General features: G+C 40.0%; 1 protein-coding gene and 1 pseudogene across 1 annotated transcript in view; one reads left to right on the forward strand and one right to left on the reverse strand.

Moving 5' to 3' along the window:
- Positions 1 to 23,754, reverse strand: part of LOC148361874 (receptor-type tyrosine-protein phosphatase delta-like) — a 401,326-nt gene that overhangs the window by 351,212 nt on the left and 26,360 nt on the right. The gene's annotated exons all lie outside the window — the stretch shown is intronic.
- On the forward strand, positions 6,251 to 6,460 carry LOC148361877 (U2 spliceosomal RNA; annotated as a pseudogene).

The following is a 23,754-nucleotide window of genomic DNA, read 5'->3' on the forward strand; positions in this document are numbered from 1 at the left end:
AAATTATGTAGTAGTATTTTGTAATATAGCATCACTATAGTAATATATTTGCAGTAATTATATACTATTCTTTTGCAAAAAAAATGTATGAGGTCCCTGTTTTAAAGGACTATATTTCATTTTTAGTTTGGAAGTTATTGCGTAGTAGTTTTGTTGTATTTCTGTCAAAGTATTTTTGAAGTAACAGACAAAGTGACAATGGTGACAATGTTGGCACCAAACAAGTTAACCACTCTTGTGGCCCCCCTAGTGGTTGCGGGGCGCTGAGCATCCGCTTAGCTTGCTCATGCCTCAGGCCACATGAGTGAAGGCCACATCTTTTTTCTTAGCCAAGTTATGTGTGACATCAGGCACAGTAATTCGCCGTTTATATGTCGCGGTTTTGCTACTTTTCGAATTTTCATTGTGCATTGTGTATTGGATTCTCATTGGCTGAACACAGGAAGGTGCTTTCTATTGCCCAACAGTTCGGACTTCTAACCCTGCTAAACTTGCTTTGGAGCCACATTCGAGTCATTGGCGCGCCCTAGTGGCTCAACATCCTCTTGATGACGGCAAAGTATCGTTAGCCTTCAGCTGGTACAAAATGCTGCAGCGAGGCTTTTAACTAAGACAAGAAAGTTTCATCACATTACCCTGATTTTAGCTAACCTGCATTGGCTCCCTGTTAGGTTAATATGTAACATTCAGGTTCTGTTGGTAGTATAAAAAATCATGCATGGACTTTCTCCCTCATATCTTTCTGACACTTTTTATGGATATCTTTAAGAAATGGCTTTCTTCTTGCCACTCTTTCATAATGGCCAGATTTGAGCAGTATACGACTGATCGGCGTCCTATGGACAGATTCTCCCGCTTTAGCTGTAGACCTCTGCAGTTCATCCAGAGTGATCATGGGCCTCTTGGCTGCATTTCTGATGAGTTTTCTCCTTGTATGGCTGGAGGTTTAAGGGGACGGGCCGATTTTGGTCCATTTGCAGGGGTCTGATACTCCTTCCATTTCAATATTATTGCTTGCACAGTCCTCCTTAGGATGTTTAAAGTTTGGTAAATCCATTTGTATCCTAATCCAGCTTTAAACTTCTCCACAACAGTATATCGGACCTGCCTGGTGTGTTCCTCGTTCTTCATGATGCTCTCTGTGCTATAAACAGACCTGTGAGACTATCACACTGCAGGTGCATTCATACAGAGACTTGATAACACACAGGTGGATTCTATTTATCCTCGTTAGTCATTTAGATGAACATTGGATCATTCGGAGAGCCTCACTGAACTTCTGGACAGTTTGCTGCACTGAAAGTAAAGGGGCTAAATAATTTGCACACCCACTTTTTCATTTTGTATGTGTTAAAAAGGTTTAAAATATCCAATAAAGTGTGTTCCACTTAATGATTGTGTCCCTCTTATTGTTGATGCTTCACAAGAAATTACAGTTTTATATCTTTATATTTGAAGTCTGAAATGTGGCAAAAAGTCACAAAGTTCAAGTGGGGCAAATAGTTTCGCAAGCCATTGTACATGCCATAATTCAAGTAATTAAATGACCTCTATCGTATATGATAACAACATAAAATGTACAATGTATTTATTTTATATCCTTCAAGGTCTGATTCTTCTTCTGCCCGCTGCCCGAAGATAGCAGGGACGGGCTCCAGAACCTAGCGCCCCTACTGAGGATAAGTGGTGCAGAAAATGGATGGATGGATGGATGTGTATTTGCTGTTCCGCTCTTTGAGACTTCTTATGAGTATGGGCTATATAAATAAACAGGACTTGACTTGACTTAATATTCGTCTCTGGTAATGTGAATAAGAATCCTGTAATAATGAGATGAAGTCAAATGTGTGGTACACACAAATGAATACAGTACTTTTGCCTACACAAACTATACTGATTTTAATTCGAAGGCCCCACCTCAAACGTCTCGATTCACTCTGAGAAATCTCATAATACCTCCTTCGCCACCTCAAAACTCTTGATCCTCAGATCTATACAATTCACATCAGTTACCCTTTTTTATTTCATAACGACAAAATCCTCTTATAGATAAGAGATTTTCAAACCTGATAAAAACTAAAATACTTGCCAAATAAATCTGTAATTTGACTGAGTTTAAAAATAATCACTGTGTCAGTCCATGCAACAGGAAGCAAACGGTTCTTTTCGTGGGAGCTCCCGACTCGGGACTTTTGAACTAAATCCACCTGTAAGCACATTCCGGTCATGTTCTGAGGGATCAGCGGTATAAATCAGGATTTATCACATCTGACATTGCCAGCAGAGCGCTAACAGTAGGGTCGCAGATTTTTTTTCCCAGTGATTTACGTTATCCTGCGATAAGAACTGAAGGCCGCAGAGGCTTTTGCGGTTCTTTGGGGAAAAGTGGAGGCTCAACTGGGTGTACTGTCCTCATTCGCCTCGAGATGACGCTAAGATAGAAAGTCTGGTGCTTAAATGTTACAAAACATATAATAAATGTGTTTTGCCTTCAGACGGAATAAAAGTAGTTTGTTTTTCAATATTAAAATAGTTTTTTAATCTTCTATGCATTTAATTCCCTACTTACATTATATACTCTAGCTGTTTCAGTCATGGTTAAGTATAGCGATTAGCATCTTGATTGTCTTTTATTGTCACAATAATGAGTTCGTCTACAAGCACAATAGCCCTGGGTTACAATCCCTGGCTTTGCCAGGCTTTGTGTTGCTGGGCATTCTACTTGGGCAAAGTTGTTGGGGTCGTGGTTTGTTGAAAAAGTGCCAGGGACACACTGAGGAGTGCCAAGGAACAATATGACTGCATGGAGCTCCGGAGACGCTTGTACACGAAAGCAGATGTTTATCGATTTTGTTGATATTTATTGGGGGTGCCTTGACACGAAACCTGGCTAAAGGCACTCCCAGAGGCCTAAAGTACTGCTGTGTAAACTTTCATGAAATTTCTGTCCCTTGCCCAGCGCTGTTAGCACCAAAGGTAAACCCATTGGTATCCTCGTTTGCAGAGTTGTGTCACCTTTTTGCAAAATAACTTTGCTAGCACCTTAAAACCATTATTTATGACTAGAATGACTCAAAATGTCACAGAGTAAAATAAAATGCACTGAAGATTAAGTTTTAGTCTCGAGAGCGGGTTTAGCGTTTTTGTTGAATTTTGTCTTAAAATATATTGTACGGCTCTCTCCATCGCCCCCCCGAAAAGAAAAGAAAAAACACAAACACTTAATATATTTTGCTATGATGGCTCTTTGAGTCAAAAAGGTTCCTGGCCCATGTTTTAGATCTCTTATGTAGGTTTTAGATCAGGGGATGGCGTAATAATAGTCTGTAGTCTGTACGGCACTTTGAAACTTCTTGTGATTAAAGGCTATTCAAATAAAGATGACTTGACTTGACCTCTCAAATAATACGCGTTGTATTGGCATGTGCCTGAGCCTTTTAGCGTTCCATAGGGTTCAGTACCTGGCCCCTCCTTTTCACTATTTATATGCTTCCGCTAGGTGATATTATTTGCAAATGTAACAATAGTTTCCATTGCTATGGAGATGACACTGAAATGTATCATCGAATGGATTAAAGAGCTTGGTAAAAGTGATAGCGCAGCCCTTTGAGACTGGACGTGACAAGCACATCAGGTTTCCTGGCAGGCCTGGGCAAGGACATCGCACTCAGACTTTCTTGCGGTTTAAATGAATACAACTGAAGACAACAATGCGGGATTGACATAAGCGGGAGATGCTTCCTGTGAATGGTCACTTCAAATGTACTGTGACTGAATAAGTCACGTCACATTCATTTGTATAGCCCTTAATTACAAAATGTCTCAAAGGTCTGCACAGGTTACAATTACACCATCCCCTGATCTTGAACTAACATGTGGGCTAGGAAAAACTCAAAACCTTAGCAGGGGGGAAATAAAAAACCTTGAGAAGGGGCCTCACAAGTGGTAATCATTCTTCCAGCATGACCAGGGTGCAATAGATTTAGCATTGGGTAACGGTGAACAAAACATTGTGAACATCAACAAATGAAAACAATAGCGAATATGTTGACACTTCTCCTTGAAAGAAAATACGCCTTAAGCCTGTAAAATAGTCCAAAAAGTCCATGAAAGCAACAATGCAGCAAAAATATGTTTATTCAGTTTTTAATATTCAACAGATACAAAGGAGATTTCATAGGTTGCCAGTTACTCTTTTGACCCACTGTTTGTTGTTTTGAATATTACATAATTGTCGCCATTGGTCAATCATGTTGCTGTTTTTTGAATCCCACACCCTCTAGAGCTGAACTGTTTTTTTGCAACTTCTAAGATTTAATGGAAAAAAGAGGCACCTAGGAGGTAAAGGTAAAATCAGGCACAAACAATCCAGTCTGACTACGCTGGGTATAAAAGCCCGACCCCGCCCGAGACCAACCAATTAACTTGATTTGAGGAACCATGCCTGAAATAAACCTGAATGTTCATATTTTATTTGTGAGGGTCAGGCTTCCCTTTCGCTGACTTAAATATAAACCTGTCTTTGTTCTTAGATTATTTTTCTTTGTGTCGTGGATTCAGTCCGCCCCTGGCGGCACCGGGTGCACTGCGTCAGAGGGGGACTGAGTCCATCGTGGAATCCTCCATCACCCTGGTCCTCAATCGTGCACACCCTCCATCGCGTCAAATTATCAATTTAAAGACTCGTGTACCTGTTTTGTCTTTGTATACATTTTATACAAATATAAAAATTGACGATAAATAGAGATACATGATTTTCACATGTAAAAAGGAAAAATCCAATTTTTTGTTGATTTCTTTACTTTTTTGCATTTTCTACTTTGTAAACGAAATATTCGTTTCTGATTTTAACCTGTTTAACTTTAACTGAAGAGTTAAATAATTCTGGAGTTAAGGGTTTAAAGCTGCCTTACCTCCTGAGTTAAGTTTTAAAGCCGCGTTCATTCCTGAGTTAAGACTTTAAAGATCATTTATAGGGCGTTCACAGTTAATGGGGTTAAAGTGGTAACAGCTTTAAAGTGTCCTTAACTTAGTTATGACTTTGTGTTTCAAAGATTTAAAGCTACTTTAAAGTCGAAGCTTCAATCATAAAGCAGCTTTAAAGACTTAGCTCCGAAGTTAATCGTTCTAAAGCCTAAAAACCCGGGTTAAAGCCGTTTTAAAGCTTTAACTCAAGAATTAAAGCAGTTTTAAAGCTTCAACTCAAGCGGTAAAGCAGTTTTGAAGCTTTAACCCAAGCGTTAAAGCAGCTTCAAGGCTGTGTAACTCCATTAACCACCTTAACAAGTAAGCATTAGTAATTTGAAACAAATCTCTACCCTAACGCACCTAACATAACACAACACCCACACAGTCTAAATTAAACCCGAACGATCCGCATCAAAACAAACAAAACAAGGCACAATCGGAGAAGCGTTACCTCGCAATATGTGTGCTTGTACTGTAGTTTGCCACTCTAGAACTGCACTTTTACCTAATGATGTGGCAGATGAGTGTATTTTTTCGTGTGAGTTTGTACCTCGTTAAAAGTGCGTCTTAAATGAGTGTGTGCGAGTGTAAAGCAAGGCCCGGGTCCTTAATCACAGCCATCCGAGTGCTGTACGGGGACCATGAGAAGCTTTCAAGTATTCTCTTTCCCTTTCTCTTACAAAGCATCCCCCTCATGCCTTCTGTTCTAAATTTACACCTAACATGAGAACTGGGGAACGGGGGAGGAGGAAAGGTAAGGCGAGAAGGCGAGCTAAGGGATGGGTGGAGAGGGAAAAACCAGCAGCGTAGGCCAGGAGATAGGGTTGGGCGGTACTGAGAAATTCGGAATTGATCTGATCCAAGTAAATACAGGATATTATGGATCGATACTGATGGGGAACTTTTTTATCAGAAATGTCCCGATCCAAACACACATCGTGAAATATAGGATTAAAGTGTGATGTCCCGGTTGAAAGTGTAATACCCCGGATTTAAGTGCAATACCCTGGGTGGAGAGGGAAAAAACAGCAACATAGGCCAGAAAATAGGGTTGGGCGATACTGGTAAATTTGGTATTGATCTGATCCAACTAAATATAGGGTAGTATGGATCAATATTGATCTGAAACTTTTGCTAGGAAATGTCATGATCTAAACACACCTCGTGAAACACAGGATTAAAGTGCAATACCCCCGATTTTAAGTGTAACATCCCGGTATAAGTAGTCGTTGCAGAAGAAGAATTTCATTTTGGTCCTGTTAAATGTTTTTACATTGTGTTGATTTTTGGTCTTAGTACTTTATATTTAGTTAGCTGACCGTGAAATGCTAAGAGCAACGGCATGTGCTGTTAGGTCCTTAGCTTGGCCTAGATACTAGGTCCTTAACTTGGCCTTTTGATTTTTGCATTCCGGAGATGGAATAAGAGCTTGCTCTGTCCACTCCACGCATCGGCCCGGTATTGCAGTACCTCCGGGAACGGTGCATTCGCAATGATCGCAACAAGGCTTCAGGGCTAGGACCTTAGCTTAGCCTTTTGGTTGAGAGTAAGTGTCCCGGCTCCTAGGCTTTGTAGCGTATTATGAACTGACCGATAACGGATAATGGATAATGAATAACGAAGATAGAACAATAACCCTTAAAAACCCCCACTTTATTTACACTTTGACCTTATTTAAAAAATATTGTGAAAATCGAAGGTATTTTAGTTGTCATTGTTGACTTATGTTTTAAGTGCAATAATATTTGTTTTCCTTTTCTAGGTGTAATATCTCTGGTTTGTGTAGTTTTTATTTTGGATGTGAATACTTTATATTAGAGGTGTATTGTATACATTGCCAAATGGAGTGCAACCTTAATTTCTTTTTAGCAATACAGTGATTATAAAGGAGATTCTGATTCTGATGATCATTGACTAACCTAGCCCCTCCCCCCTTGTGTTAAATTTGAATAAACATTAAACGCAGCAAAAAACATTTTGAGCATTTAAATTGTTTATAAACTTTAAAGGCACAGTGTGTAATATTTGACCACTGTGTATGGAATTATTTTTCCACAATTTTGACGTTCCCTGGCCAGCCTAGAGAGATAGTCTATCCAGCATGCCCCGGGTTGACCCCGGGGCCGGCAGGTTGAAGACAGAACATAATAAAAACAAATAATTATGAAAAAGACGAAAGCGGAAGAAAATAAATCAAACAAAAAAGAGGAAGAAAAGGAAAAGGGGGAAAAAAAAAAAAAAAAAAAATGAAAAGTGATCGAAAAAATGTAAGGAAAGACAAAACGGAATAAAGGGAAAACAGTTACAAAGTTGTAAGTGTAAAAGAAAAGGGAAACGGAGAAAAAACTTAAACGCATTAAAATTCTGACAGTGGAACATTTTTTTTTCAATATGTTCTAAATGTTGTTTTTTTTGTTTAAAAAAAAGAAATAATTAAAACTACATGCAAAATTTTAAAAAAAAAGTTCTCAAACTATGCCTGTCAGTCAGTCGATCCGATTCAAGTACCTGCTAAGTATCGATAATAACAATATTTGCAACGATCCACCCCGACCAGAAGACGGTAGGTGGAGGTTTCAGGAGGATCGACGGATGACGGAGCTTGGTGCTCAAATGAGGATTAAGGGTTATTGATCTATCTTCTTTATTCATCATCCATTATCGATCAGTTCATAATACGCTACAAAGCTTAGGAGCCGGGACTCTTACTCTCAGCCAAAAGGGGTTTTGGGGTTTTTAAGGGTTATTGATCTATCTTCGTTATTCATTATCCATTATCCGTTATCGGTCAGTTCATAATACGCTACAAAGCCTAGGAGCCGGGATACTTACTCTCAGCCAAAAGGCCAAGCTAAGGTCCTAGTCCTAAAGCCTTGCTGCGATCATTGCGAATGCACCGTTCCCGGAGGTACTGCAATACCGGGCCGATGCGTGGAGTTGACAGAACTACTCTCAGCCAAAAGGCCAAGCTAAGGTCCTGGCATTAAAGCCTTGCTGCAACCATTGCGAATGCACCGAAAGATTTATTTGAAATGAAGAGAAACTACGCTGACGGGGATCCATGTTCAACCCCTTGACGTCACGAGCACAACTGACGTGTGCTCGGCATTCGCGCTGTTTATACGCGGAGAAAGGCGTTTGACTGTCCCACGCGTAACACGCTAATTTCACGTAATAACACCGCGATACAGGCGCAGAACATGCTATTACCATGCTCCACCCACGATTACCCGCTGAAATTTCCCATCCTACCCATGTGTAACCACGCCATGGCCGCGGCCAGAGCACGTCGTTCCGCGTCATTTCTCGTGTTGACCACGTGTGCGGCACGCGGTTTAACACGTGCTCAAACTTTTGAGCAGCTCAAAAGTTTTGAGCGCGGCCAACCACGTGAAAATTTCCGACCGCGAGTAAAGCACTGCTCTATCTCGTTTATATGGCGGTCTCAAAACGTCCAACAGCGCCCAACAGCATCTGCTTCACGGCCAGAAACTTCTGGCCGTGGTTCAGCCTCAATACGCTCGTGAAAGGCTGTGTACCCGCGCTCTGAAGAATTGAGCAGCGCAAACCTTTTTCGCGCTGCCACCCGCGCGCGTATTTCCGACCTCGTGTTAAGCACCGCTGTATCTCGTCTTAATGGCGAACTCAATGCGTCCAATAGCGTCCGCCTCAAAGGCAGAAATTTCTGGCCGTGATTCAGCCGCAAATGTCTGTGTGACCGGCCCCTAAGATCAGGTAATGGTGTAATTGTAATCCTGTGCAGTCCTTTGAGACATTTTTTGTGATTAGGGGCTATATAAATAACTGTGACTTGACTTGACTACACGGTGCAAAACCTTTCATTAAAAGGCTCGTATAAAGCTTTTAATTTTTTGCATTTCAAAACTTTTGTTTAGTTCTTTTAACAATTTGGGTTGTCAACCCCTGTTCTACATAATACAGTGAAATCTAGTGGTCAAATATTACAAAATATCCCTTTAAAAGGGGACATTGTGTAGTATTTACATCTTTAAAGGTAAAACATTTCAAATACCATTGCTTCAAAATATATGCCGCACTAAAAAAAGATAGGGCACAGATAAATCTCGGTTAATCGATATAATTATAAAACAATTCTGTCAGGCAATGTAATCTGGCCACGAATTGAAAACAGTAAAATATAACGACATTCATACTGGTGAAAAAAGTACAACTTAAAGAAAAAAACATCTTGGAACAACTCTTGTCCCTATGTTATCTATGTATGTCCGAACCTTCTGCATTTCTTTTAACCTGATGTGGGCTGCATTTTTTTTAACCCCCTTCCTAGAGGGACCTGACATGATTGTTCGCCATATTGCTGCCGAGTTTACCCCCAAAAGCCAAACTCCTTGTGAAAGGCTGGGCAAAAGAAAAAAAGAACAGAACTTCAGTTTGATCTATTCGACTCTCCATAGTTTGTATTCTTACTTGTGCTTTGTAGGACTCGTTTTCGGTTGCACTACAAGGTGACATCTAGTGGTCAAATATTATACAGTGTCCCCTATGAGGGAGGTTCTGAGGATTCAGTTAGAGGAGGGAGAAGGACATTGGCATATTAGTCAAGGTGTCCAGTCTATGTATTGCCTGCTGTGCAATACCTCCCCTCTGATTTACTCTGCCGGGTGACTGATGAGCACCAGGACGAAAAGGGGGATGAGAAGAGGAGGTCTCGCAAGGAGCGTTTAGGCCAAATTAACGGCACCATCATGAATTAAACTAACAGCCCGAGCGGAGGCGTGCTAAATATGTACGTACGCTGGCACGCACGTCACGTGTGCACGCACGTTAGAGTATTTGCCCCTTTCCTGAGTTTTTGCAGTCTTTAAAATTATTAAGATTTTTTGGGGGGCAAATATGGGACAACACTATGTGTTCTTTTGCGACAGCAGTTGTTTTCACTGGGAAACTCTCCCATGGATGCCATTTTCGGCCATTGTCTTTCTTATAGTCGAGTTATGAACACTGACCTTAACTTAGGCCAATGGATATTTTTGAGGTTCGTTTCTACCCTTCCTGGATGAGCCATCATCACACTTTTGGAGTTCTCTTAGTTGGTCGACTATTCCTAGGAAAGTTTTTCCACTGTTACCAGTTTTCTCCATTTGTGGATAATGGCTCTGGCAGTGGTTCGGTGGAGCCCTACAACCTTGGACCTTGGCATGTCAATTGTGTTCTTGAGATTATGTAGCCTACTTCACTTTGTCTAACAGATTTAATTTAAGTGTTGCCTTGATTCTACACAGGTGGTCGCAATCAATTCTGGGTGTGTCCTATGGAAATGAACTCACCTTTCCCAAAACTGCGGTTAGTCACAAGTACTTTGTGATTTAACAATAACCTTTATACATAGAGCGAGGTAGGCCTATATTTTTTTTGTGCTTGAATAAATTAAATAACATTTTAAAACTGCATTTTGTATTTCCTAGAGTCTTCCCTGTGTTATATGAAAATTGCTTAGATCCGAAACATTTATGAGTAATAAATATGCAAAAAAACCTCAAAATCTAGGAAATGGTCTAATACATTGCATTAATGTTGAAATAAATACATAAATAAATACATACGTACTAATAAATGACAGGAATAGAACACATGAATTAATCATGCCATACCTAAATATATGACAAAATAAGAAATACATTGAAACATATATGCATTGTGTCATTCATTATGTCATTTATATATAGCGGTATTTATTTTGTCATGTATTTGGTTATGTATTTTGTCAAGAAATTTGTTTTCTGTTTTGTAGTTTATTTTTTAAGGTATTTTGTAAATTTGGTCTTATATTTGTACATGTATTTGGTCATGTATACTGTTGTGTATTTGGGGGGAAATATTTTTGCGTATTTTGTCATGATTTATATCATGTGTTTTGTCATTTATTTTGTCATTGGTTTGTTCAATATTTTGTTGAGTATTTGGTCAGGTATTGGGTCGAGTATATGGTCATCGATTTTGTAGTGTATTTTGTCTTTAATTTTGTCATTAATTTGTTTGTGTATTTTGTCCTGTTTTATGTAATCAATGTTGTCAGGTATTTTTTTTATTTATTCGTTCTGTCAACAAAATTTTATTCAAATGAGGAGTCAAACGAGTCAAACTGGCTGAGCTGTTCATCTTTTGGTTAATCAAAAAACTGGAATGCCTTTCGCCACTGATAGACCAATAAGGTAAAAGCTCAAACAACTGGCCCACCTCCTCATTTGAATAACATTTTGCTGTGACAAATTATTCAACAAAATACCCGACAAAATACAAAACAAAATTTGTGACAGAATACCGAAATAATCATATGAAAACACAAATGAAAAATGCATAAACAAAAGAATAAATTGCATTGAATTCATATATTTACTTATGTTTTACTTTTTCATTTTTTTATATGGCATATTTTTCCATACATGTATTGCTATATACAGTATGGCAGAATCACTCTTCTCAATGAAAGATGACACGTCAAGAAGCGGAGCCATTCTGGCCCGGCAACGACAGATTACCCCTTGATAAATTCAGAACATGGAATCCCTCATTGGTGCAATCTCGCCGTGATTGGCCGGTGGACTCGAACATGGCGTGATCGGAAACAGCGGGAGCGTCGCCCCATACTCCGATGATGCAGGATGACGATAGTAATGGTTTTTATTCAAGCTGCATATTTTCTCTCTTAAAAAGTAGGTTTCTATGCTCACCCTTTCCTTTATTTTAGCAATTGTATATTATTGCTGTAGTGTGAAGAAAAAAAAAATGTATCTCCAAAAGTATTTTTTAGAGGGAAAATGGACTTTGGAGATACCTATTTTAAAGTAAGATCGGGCATAAAAAAATTCCATCCGAGATGGTCACTCACTTTTGGGTTCAATTTTCCTTCTCACAAATGCAGTCTCTTGTCCCTGTAGTCACTACCTGACTCCCTATGTAGCAAACCCTGCTAGAAAAAAAAATGCACGGTATACTGCGCTGATCTGTGTTAAATTGATTCTTAACACAATTTAGATAATGAACAAACAAAAACCACCTCAAACACTAGTAACACAAAACTGTCCCGGGTATATTTCCCGGATTCTTTCAAGCTAGTCATAAAAGTAGGGTCCATCTCAATTCTACCCCTTAAACTGATTTTGAAAGATACTTTTATTCTAATTTCAATATTGGACAAATGCAAAGGATATTTAGTAGGATTCCAATTCCATATTTTGACCATTATTGCGCACTGTTGTTTGTTGTTTTGAATTTGATTCCCATACCCCTCAGGTCTGATCTGTTTTTTGTTTTTTTGTTTTTTTTTAACCTTGAAGATTTTATAAAAAAGAGCGTGCTCTGGAGAGTGATTTAGCACTTGGATGGACATTCCTTATCTGAAGGCTTCGCTTCTTGTCCTTCTTGTAAGTTTAAAATGCATTGATGTCTTTTCTCCTGAATCTGAGTGTCTACAAAGATGAAATTTGACACAGAGATTTAGCTGCATCCTAGCTCGATTCGACACGTTACATGACGAAAATAAATGAGGTTTTCCTCATTTATTTCAGAGGAAAAGAGTCCGACAAGGCCAGCTAACTGGAATAGCGCCATGAAGAAAATAGTTATGTTTTGGAAAATATTACCCTGTAAAACTCTTCGTAATCTCATCTCATCTCATCAGCCGTACCGCTTATCCTCATCAGGGTCGCGGGGGGGCTGGAGCCCATCCCAGCCATCTCCGGGCAGTGGGCAGGGGACACCCTGAACTGGTTGCCAGCCAATCGCAGGGCACACAGGGACAGACAACTCATTCGCTCATTCACACCTAGGGACAATTTGGACCGGCCAATTCACCTGAAATGCATGTTTTTGGAACGTGGGAGGAAACCGGAGTGCCCGGAGGAAACCCACGCAAGCACGGAGAGAACATACAAACTCCGCACAGGAAGTCTGGAGCTGGATTTGAACCCACAACAGGTTCCCATGCCTTCGTAATATTAAAGAAAAAATAATAACTAAATAAATATAGTTATAAATATAGATTATTATTATTTCAATATTTTCTTAACTAAGAAAAATAAATGTGCAAAATTATTTTCTTCTGGTATATCAGATTATTTTGTAGAATTTCTAAGTATTACTTTTTTGTATGACTATGACAAAAATGTTCATAATGTACCAGGAAAGTTCAAACTTGTGTAAGATGAATACATTTTTAGAAAGATAATTTTAAACTCCTGAAAAGGAGATTTGAAGTCCGGGCCTTATAAATGTTGATAAAATAATTATTTAGTAGACGGTATCGATTAGACTGTCAATCATTCTTTCCATTTGCAAAAACCACAAATGTAAATTGAAAATTTTAACTACAACTTACATGTCATCATTAAAAAATGCAAATTTTAGGTTTTTGTTTTTTGCTGTCCATAGTCTTTTGAATTTATTTCCACATTCACAACACTGAGATAATCCTTTGTTTTGGGAACGTGGACGAAATAACACGATGCTGCCCCATTTTATTTTTTAAGCAATTAAGCAAATCCTTACAGTATATTTAATAATTTTATTTTTCTTTGATTTATAAATGTACTTGTTCTTCTGTGAGGACATCAACAAAAAAAATATCAAAAAAATTGCTAAGTTTATAGGCACTTACAAAAGGAGAGAAGACATTGAACTTTGAACTTGCAAAGAGAACAGGAGAGGACTGTACAAAAGCCCTCAAGATACAAAATTCCTAACTGTTCTAAAAGATCCTGACATGAGCCCTTTTATTAAATCCCCTATGTTACAAAAGTAGATCTGCCCAGAAGTGTGTGGTCAAAGAATACCAACATTATTGGCTGATAGTAGCAATGGAGTACACAGTGCATAGTAGTCAAAATAACAATAGCAATGTCACAAGCCAGAAACGGAGACAGGACCCAATAGCGTTTGTTTAACTCAGTTTTATTGAAAAAGAGATGATTGTCAGACACGGGTAGCTGAAGGCAGGAAAGCGGAAGTGGCACCGTGTCGAGCGGGGATAGTCATGGGTGGCAGGAAAGCCGGTCGGTAGCCGGGACAGGAGAGCAAGGGCGGTAATCGAGTCCAGAAAAGAGGTTGGCAACAGGTATCAGGCAGGAAACAGGGGAAAACAGGTCGATGGTCGGGATGGAAGAGCAGGGCAGAAACTGGTCCAGAAACATGTCGGCAACAGGTATCATGCAGGAGAAAACAGGGCAGGAAAATGTCGGAATGTATGGAGCTTGCCTAGCTGGGAGCATAGGTTCGCAAACGGTCTGACAGCTTCCTCTTGGAAGCCGGGGGTTTAAAAAAAGTCTCTTAACCAATCAGCGCTCAGGGCTGCTGGCGCCAATTGGGCAGTCACAGGTGCCCTGAATCACCAATCATGACAAGCGAGGTATATTAGTCAAAATGAAAAACTGATATTGTATGCGATCTCCTTTGCAGGTGTACACTATTAAAGACAGAATACATTCATATAAAAAAAGATATGCTGTAAAGTGTGTAGAATCAAAGAACAGCAACATCATTGGCCAATGATAACAATGATGCAAACAGTGTATCATAGTCAAAATAAGAATAGCGAGTTATAATAGGCAACATAAAGAACTGGTATCCTATTTAATCTCATATGCAGGTGTCCAATATTGAGAAGAGAATAGACTTATCCAAAAAAGGATCTGCTCTTGACAGTGTGGAAAACAAAGAACCGCAACATTACTGGATATTTGAAATATTACCCATGTAAACGAATGAAAACATATTGTATATGCAGGTGATATCTTGGATTTAATGTTAGTATATAGTATATACGAGAAGTGACTTTAAGATGACATCCCATATTGTTGAGGGGGAAAAAAACCCCTACATAAAACTGGGCTGGAAAGGAATGGGCGCCGCCAGGCTGTACTTGCCCAAGACACAGGAAGTGGTGCCCCTACGACTATGGATCTACCAGTATGTGTCACGGTCGCCATGACAACCAGTATGCCACGCCCCCAAACTCAAGCTGAAGCAGATCAGCTGATTGCTGTTCTGCTATTTAAGGCTGGATTTTGGGTTTGGCGGGGGCTGGTTCATTACTCATTATTCACAATCCCGGTCTGTTATGCCTTGTCCTGTTTTAGTCTGTTATGCTTTGTCCTGTTTTAGTCTGTTATGCCTTGTCCTGTTGAGTTCGTGCCGGAAGAACTCTGTGTTGTTCTGTTTTGCCCCGGAGTATTGGGCGACTTTTATTTTGTAAATAAAACTTATGGATCATCAACGCATTTGAGTTCTCCCTTCATGCCTCCTGCCTCTGTTCTGGTCCGGTCCCCTTCCACGCCACCACGCCGTCTCGTGACAGAATGAACCAGCCAACAAATAGAACTCAGCGAACGATCCCAGCGCGACTTGGGAGAGCTGGAGAGCGCAGTTCGGCAGGCGCCTACTGAGTTGGCCTTCCCTGCCCGTTCGAACCACGGCCCCGCCCGTCGTGGCCCTTGCTGTGCCTCGAATGGGGTCCCGGGAAGAATTGACGCCTGCCTGTTCGACTCTCATGCCTGCCTGCCCGACTCCCGTGCCGATTGCCTGCTATTCCGTCTCCCCTGCGTGCCAGCCCGACTCCGACTCTGCTGCCCGTCGGGCCGACTCCGACTCCGCTGCCCGTCGGGCCGACTCCGACTCCGCTGCCTGCCAGCCCGACTCCGCTCCTCCTGTTTTGCCGGTTCTGATTTTGACTCTCTCATGTCTTGTCTGTTCTGATTTTGACTCTCTCATGTCTTGTCTGTTCTGATTTTGACTCTCTCATGTCTTGTCTGTTCTGATTTTGACTCTCTTATGTCTTGTCTGTTCTGATTTTGACCCTCTCATGTCTTGCCTGTTCTGATTCCGCCTGTCCTGTCTGAATCGCCACTTCTGAACCTGAACCCCTGAGCCTGACTCTTCTGAATCTGACCCCCCTGAGTGCGACTCTTCTGAATCTGACCCCCCTGAGTGCGACTCTTCTGAATCTGACCCCCCTGAGTGCGACTCTTCTGAATCTGACCCCCCTGAGTGCAACTCTTCTGAATCTGACCCCCCTGAGTGCGACTCTTCTGAATTTGACCCCCCTGAGTGCGACTCTTCTGAATCTGACCCCCCTGAGTGCGACTCTTCTGAATCTGACCCCCCTGAGTGCGACTCTTCTGCATCGGCCTGACCTGAGTGCGACTCTTCTGCATCGGCCTGACCTGAGTGCGACTCTTCTGCATCGGCCTGACCTGAGTGCGACTCTTCTGCATCGGCCTGACCTGAGTGCGACTCTTCTGCATCGGCCTGACCTGAGTGCGACTCTTCTGCATCGGCCTGACCTGAGTGCGACTCTTCTGCATCGGCCTGACCTGAGTGCGACTCTTCTGCATCGGCCTGTCCTGAGTGTGACTCTTCTGCATCGGCCTGTCCTGAGTGCGACTCTTCTGCATCGGCCTGTCCTGAGTGCGACTCTTCTGCATCGGCCTGTCCTGTTTACCTGTCCTGTTCTCGTCGGTTCTGCCTGTCTGTCATCCCCTGTCCAATTGGCCACCAGACCCCCCTCTGCCGAGCGCCGATTCCGATCCGCCCGACGCAGATGGCGCCTGCCTCTCCCCGTTCCTGCGTGTTCGGAGGAGGGAGCAGGGTTGCCCCAATCGCGATCGTCATTTTTCCGGGGCGCGAGGTAGTAATTTTTTCTTTTTTGGGACCTCGGGAGCTGTCCCTTAAGAGGGGGGCTCTGTCACGGTCGCCATGACGACCAGTATGCCACGCCCCCAAACTCAAGCTGAAGCAGATCAGCTGATTGCTGTTCTGCTATTTAAGGCTGGATTTTGGGTTTGGCGGGGGCTGGTTCATTACTCATTATTCACAATCCCGGTCTGTTATGCCTTGTCCTGTTTTAGTCTGTTATGCTTTGTCCTGTTTTAGTCTGTTATGCCTTGTCCTGTTGAGTTCGTGCCGGAGGAACTCTGTGTTGTTCTGTTTTGCCCCGGAGTATTGGGCGACTTTTATTTTGTAAATAAAACTTATGGATCGTCAACGCATTTGAGTTCTCCCTTCATGCCTCCTGCCTCTGTTCTGGTCCGGTCCCCTTCCACGCCACCACGCCGTCTCGTGACAGTATGGGGTTTTCAGGGACGAATACTGATACCAATTATTATTATCAAAAGGAGTCAGATAACCAATATTTGGAGACGATATTCATTTGCCGCAAAAGCTTAAACGTTGGTGTAAGACATTTTTAATAATGCAAAATTAAACAAAGGACATGTGTTATACATTCAAATAAAATTTTCAATAGCTCTCTGAAACATTTTAGCCAACAGAGGAAGAAACAAGATTAGGCTTAGCAGCAACTCGTATAAGGGTACATAAGAACCTAAATAGCTACCTGAAACTTTTTTTAAAGTTAATTCTAATTTGAACATGACTAATCTTTCACTTAAACCACTAACTAGCAATGCAGGAAATACAGTTAGGCTTAGCAGCAACTTGTATTAAGGTACATGAAAACATAGCTTCCTGATCATTATTTTTTTTAACAATAAATACATTAATAAAAAATCCAATACAAGTAAAATGACTGAAATTAACTAAAATTAACAGAAAAGGGGAAATTTCAATTGAGCTGGCGAATTGAAAAGTGTGAGGAGGGGCGTAGGGGAGAGAGGAGGAGCAAGTGATAGAATAGCACTGTTTCAAAGAAAAGCTCTCTTCTGCTCCTCCAACCCAGTTATAATCATATTTAATTGGCTTGTCGAATAAAAAAAAAACTCCAATACCGATATCCATCAAATTCCAAATTATCGGTGCCGATAACCGGCCTGCCCAATAAATGGCCCGCCCAATAGTCGTCTGACTTCTACCTACAACCTAGGTGGTTAAGTAATCAATGAACCATGAATATCACTGATGTAAACCGTGCATAATAGTAAAAATAACGAACTGGTATCCTATGCGATCTCCCTTGCAGGTGTCCAATATTAAAAAACAGAATAAACGTATCAATTATAATGGCAAATGACTTAACCTTTTTCAGGTTTTTATTTTAACTGTACTGATATGGACCCTTAAAAACAATGAAGTAACATGCAGGAATATGTTTCGATGAATAGAAATATGACTTTTTTATCGATGCATAACTATTCATTTTTTCCGGTTACAGTCAACTTGCATTGGGGCCAAACTGGGGGTGGGCAAGCACTTGCAGCAGATGGGCTGAAGTTGGTGCTGCAAAGCCTGGCTCATTCAAACACAAACTATTTTGGGACTGCTCGGGCTTGGCACTAAACCTCGTGCTACTTTTCTGATATTCGTGATAATTCCTTTTTTTATAATTTTATATTGAGATAGCCTGTAAATTATCACTTTATTGGTGGATGTATACATAAACAGGTTCTCTAACATTTTTAAAATAAATAACTGAAACTCCTATGAATGTACTTATCAGAAAATGTCTCCTTTACCTCAAATACAGCGAACTTATCTGAACTGGTCTCCTTTTAAAATTTGAATATAAATAACAAAACACTTAACAAAAAAAATATTCACTACAGGAGGTTTACAACTTTTTTATATATCATTTTGGAGTTAATGAGAAAATTAAAACTGTTTGATTTTGGCACTGCTGTGCCACAGTTTATCGTCTCTGGGGAAACATGCTGCAGTATACGTACAAGGTGGAAATATTTTCCTATATATTTGAAGAGTGGAAACTAATTCCTATTCAACTGGAATAAATTGTTCTTCAAATCACAAGTAATGATTTTGTTTGACCATAATTTAAATCATATCAGTATTGATTTTATTTGACAATATTTTGAAAATTATCAGCCATGATTTTTTATTTTTATTTTGCTGTATGTATTTTTCTTACCTAACTAAACCAGTGGTACAAAAACTTTCATCTGTTTAAAAAAAAATATATATATATATATATATATATATGAGGGCAGCACGGCGGCGCAGTGGTTAGCGCTTGTGCGGCACAGTTCATGTCATGGGAACCTGTCGTGGGTTCAAATCCAGCTCCGGAATTCCTGTGCGGAGTTTGTATGTTCTCCCCGTGCTTGCGTGGGTTTCCTCCGGGCACTCCGGTTTCCTCCCACGTTCCAAAAACATGCATTTCAGGTAAATTGGCCGGTCCAAATTGTCCCTAGGTTTGAATGAGCGAGTGAGTTGTCTGTCCCCGTGTGCCCTGCGATTGGCTGGCAACCAGTTCAGGGTGTCCCCTGCCCACTGCCAAGAGACGGCTGGGATGGGCTCCAGCCCCCCCGCGACCCTAATGAGGATGAGCGGTACGGCTAATGAGATGAGATATATATATGAATGCTAGGCAGAAGTACATGAATTATCATACCAATGTTAATCTTTATCAAGAAAGTATAGATTGAGAAATTTGTATTTCTTTTACACTGTGGACTCCACACTTACATTGGCGCTGTGTTTGTCCGGCATCCCTCTGCCATGCTGGGGCGTGTATCACTGGCTAGTGCTTGTACCAGACAACACAATGCCATCTAGTGGTCAAATAATACACATTGGGGATTTTTATGCAAAAAAAAAAAGAAAAATAACACATAAAACGAGCATAATTGTCAGTCAAAGAAAAATTAAACATGCTTTGCTTTTACTGTATTTTGTAGGGATTTTTTAACTCAGACACAAACGCACACCGAATGACTAAAATTACACAAAATGTATTTATATATGTTTGCAAAACCCTACATTAAAGGGAGAATGTGTATTATTTAGCTTATCCTGGAGGTAAAAAATCCTCATGTACTAAAGAAACCCATCACACATTTGTAAAATAAGCACACATACATGAACTATCGTATAAATTGTGTATTTTCTATGCACTCATAGGTCAAAAAATGTGTAATTGTTTTACATAACTAGAGGTTCACATAGGTGACATTATTGTCGGCCATTGTGTTGCTCCAAAATCTTGTGGAAAGCTGGGCAAAAAAAGAGAGAATTAACGTGCTGTATGGTCAATTTGACCTTCTATAGTTTGTCTTCTTCTTTGTGTTTTTCTAGCACTCGTTTTTGGTTGCACTACAGCTAGTGGTCAAATATCACTGGATGTACCTACGACCCTAGTGGTTAAGGGATCAAAGTGGCACGTTGCAAGAGGCCCTTTAGTGTAACTTTTTTTTTCAAATGATCATGATCAGATTTAATTTTGCCAAGAATCAATCTACAAAAATTCTCATCATTTGGGCTCCATCCAGAAATGCGTCGCTCTCGACTCACTATGGCACGTTCACTCGTGCTGATTTCTTCCAACATCTGCCACTGTCAAGAAAGCAAAGGCAACGTTTCAAAGGTCTCTTAAAAGCTGCCTTGAAGATGACTTAAGAAGGGACTCATGATTTGTTCACAGTGTTCCAGATGGTTCATTTCCCTAACAACTTCTTGGTGAACAACTGATGGAAATTGTTTGAAAAGGGGCGGGTTGTCTCTACCGAAAAATAAAAAAGGAAAACTGATAAGTAACGTACCACTTGATGTCACTGAAGAAAATACAGCACACATCTTTCTCATCAGGGAAACCTTTCACTCATGTTTTATACTACATATCAATCAACCAATCAAAATGTATTTGTATAAACGTATCCGGCACTAGATTCCAAATCAAATTGCTGTATAAAAACATCAAATGTACAATAAAAAAACTAAATCCCCACTTCACCACCAACCCCAAATACACAGACCCAAAATAAAAACAATATAAATAATAAAAAAGGAATGGATTAAAACAATGTGAAAGATTAATCATTTGAGGAAAAAATCCTGAAGGATAGATAGATAGATAGATAGATAGATAGATAGATAGATAGATAGATAGATAGATAGATAGATAGATAGATAGATAGATAGATAGATAGATAGATAGATAGATAGATAGATAGATGGATGGATGGATGGATGGATGGATGGATGGATGGATAGATAGATAGATAGATAGATAGATAGATAGATAGATAGATAGATAGATAGATAGATAGATAGATAGATAGATAGATAGATAGATAGATAGATAGATAGATAGATAGATAGATAGATAGATAGATAGATAGATAGATAGATAGATAGATAGATACTTTATTCATCCCCGAAGGGAAATTCACATTTCCAGCAGCATCCCTGAGCTGAGAACAATCCAATAATAAAGCAAAAAGAATACAAGATACAAATACCCAGTGTGACGTGTTAATACCCAATGTAGCGTGTTATATAGAGTATCTAGAATCTAGCAGTTGCAGTGTGTATTCTGTGTAGCACTATCTAGATTCTAGATAGTGCTACACAGAATACACACTGCAATAAAAATATGGTAATATGCAATGTTGGAGGTGTGGTTTAATGTGGGCCTTTACTCCCCCGGGTGGAGTTAAAGAGCCTCATGGCATGATACACATCCACACTGTTAGGGGTTGAGGCAAACTGCCACAATAAGGATTTTCAGACTGATAACCACACCATACCAGTGTAGAATATATTAGGTTTTTACAATTAGGTTTACAAAGTCTAAAGGTTGTGTCCGCAATTTGAAAACTTGTGACCGCAGCCTCAGTCAGCTCATTTCTCAAGTACTAATGAACTCTTTCTCCATCTTTTATTGTAATCTTCTTTGCAGGTGTCCGATATTTAAAACCGAATAAACGTATCAATGTAAAATGTTATTTTATCATATACACGTCAGAAGTACTTACTATAAACTATTTTGTTCTTATAATGTTTTCATCAGGGATTCTGGAGGTCACGAAAGCATTTGCTATTCACCAAAGGTTCCCCGCTATATGGCAACTTCACTTTGCGATTTTCTTCTCGGAATGGAATAATGTCATATGCCGGGATCAAATGTATAATAGTTGTAAAATAATAAAGGTCTCTATTTCATTAAATTGCCTATCATGGGCTCTTTTTAAAAAATCCAGTGATAAATGAGGGTGAAATTGACTATTAGTGGATTTATATACACCTATGATTATAGTGCTGCCATGGAAACTTTATCTTCTAGGTCGGTTGAAGTGTTCTGAATTCCCGCCCACCTTGTCTATCTACACCTTCAAGCTGATCCTTAACGTGGCATGTATCGAAGAAACACATCCCCAGGTTGACCCGAGATAAGCTCTAATTATAAGTCAGCACCTACAGCCTAATTCACGCACTGTCATTTCGAAAGTTGGATCAAGACACATTGAAGCACACCTCACCTAAGTTCTGAGAAACTCGAGTCGCTAATTAGTCAATAGTGCTTGCATTAAACATTAAGAAATACATTTTTTTCATTTTTATATTTCTCATGTTCCTATTTTACCCCCTGTATTCTTCACAGAAACAGTTTGTGCTTGGGGGACTTTGGTGCGAAAGAACCGGAGATCCCATAGCTTAAGGTCAGATCATTGTTTTATGACTTGGACATCCACTTTTCATGTCCACAACCTGAGTCAATTTGCAGCCACTGTAAGGCCCACTAACACTTCCTGAATTTAGTCCCTTTGGAGTCACTCTACGATATGGTGTTGGAAATATGTGTGAAAATAAATAAAAAAAGACCCCAGAAAACTTGGCTTCTCCCAAATCATTGTGCCAGGTGCAACCACCCTACCTGGCCTTGGCTTGTTAACACAAAAAACAGTTTTATAATGACTCAGACAGGAGATCATTTGCCATAATTTAAAATTGTAACACTCTTTTCTATGGATTTTTAAATAGGAAGTCACAAAACCAAGCTTGGCTCAATTCTCTCACTTAGCCCCTTTTCTCAGCCTTTATTAAAACCAGGATGTGGTCACAATTGCAAAATTAAGGACATGACACTTGACATTACAAAAACGAACAGAATAAATCAAGTCCAATGATTTAGGAAGTTTATTTTCTTTGTCCATGGTAAGTTATGCATTATAAAACACGACACTGCAACACTACACTGAGCAACTCGAGAAAACTAATGTAAGAAAACAAGTAAACATGGTTTCAAGTTTAACTCTTGTTCCACTGTTTTTTGTGTCCGCTCATTTTAAACAGTGGGTAGAGTACTCATCCAATTACTTGAGTAAAAGTAAGAAAGTACTTGATGAAAAAAAACTACTCAAGTATTGAGTAACTTAAACACAAAATCACCAATTTAACCAGGTCATCATATATATATATATATATATATATATATATATATATATATATATATATATATATATATATATATATATATATATATATATATATATATATATATATATATATATATATATATATATATATATATATATATATATATATATATATATATATATATATACTGTATTTATAATATAGGGCAGCATGGCGGCACAGTGGTAAGTGCGTGTGCGGCACAGTTCTAAGGTCTTGGGAACCTCCTGTGTGGGTTTAAATCCAGCTGTGTGGGTTCAAATCTATATATATATATTACTGTGCGGAGTTTGTATGTTCTCCCCGTGCTTGCGTGGGTTTCCTCCGGGCACTCCGGTTTCCTCCCACATTCCAAAGACATGCATTTCAGGTGGATTGGCCGGTTCAAATTGTCCCTAGGTGTGAATGAGCGAGTTGTCTGTCCCTGTGTGCCCTGCGATTGGCTGGCAACCAGTTCAGGGTGTCCCCTGCCCACTGCCCGATGATTTCTGGGAACGATACAGGAAACGAATCAGGCAGGATACGGGTAGCCCCGACAGGAGAACGGAGCTTGGTTTGGGGATTGATACAGGACACAGAATCAGGCAGGATAAGGGTAGCTGGGACAGGAGAGCGGAGCTTGGATCGGGGATTGATACAGGAAAT

This window comes from Urocampus carinirostris, chromosome 8 (genome assembly GCF_059441175.1).
Source record: "Urocampus carinirostris isolate Australia breed hairy pipefish chromosome 8, RoL_Ucar_1.0, whole genome shotgun sequence".
In the NCBI taxonomy this organism is placed as follows: domain Eukaryota; kingdom Metazoa; phylum Chordata; class Actinopteri; order Syngnathiformes; family Syngnathidae; genus Urocampus; species Urocampus carinirostris.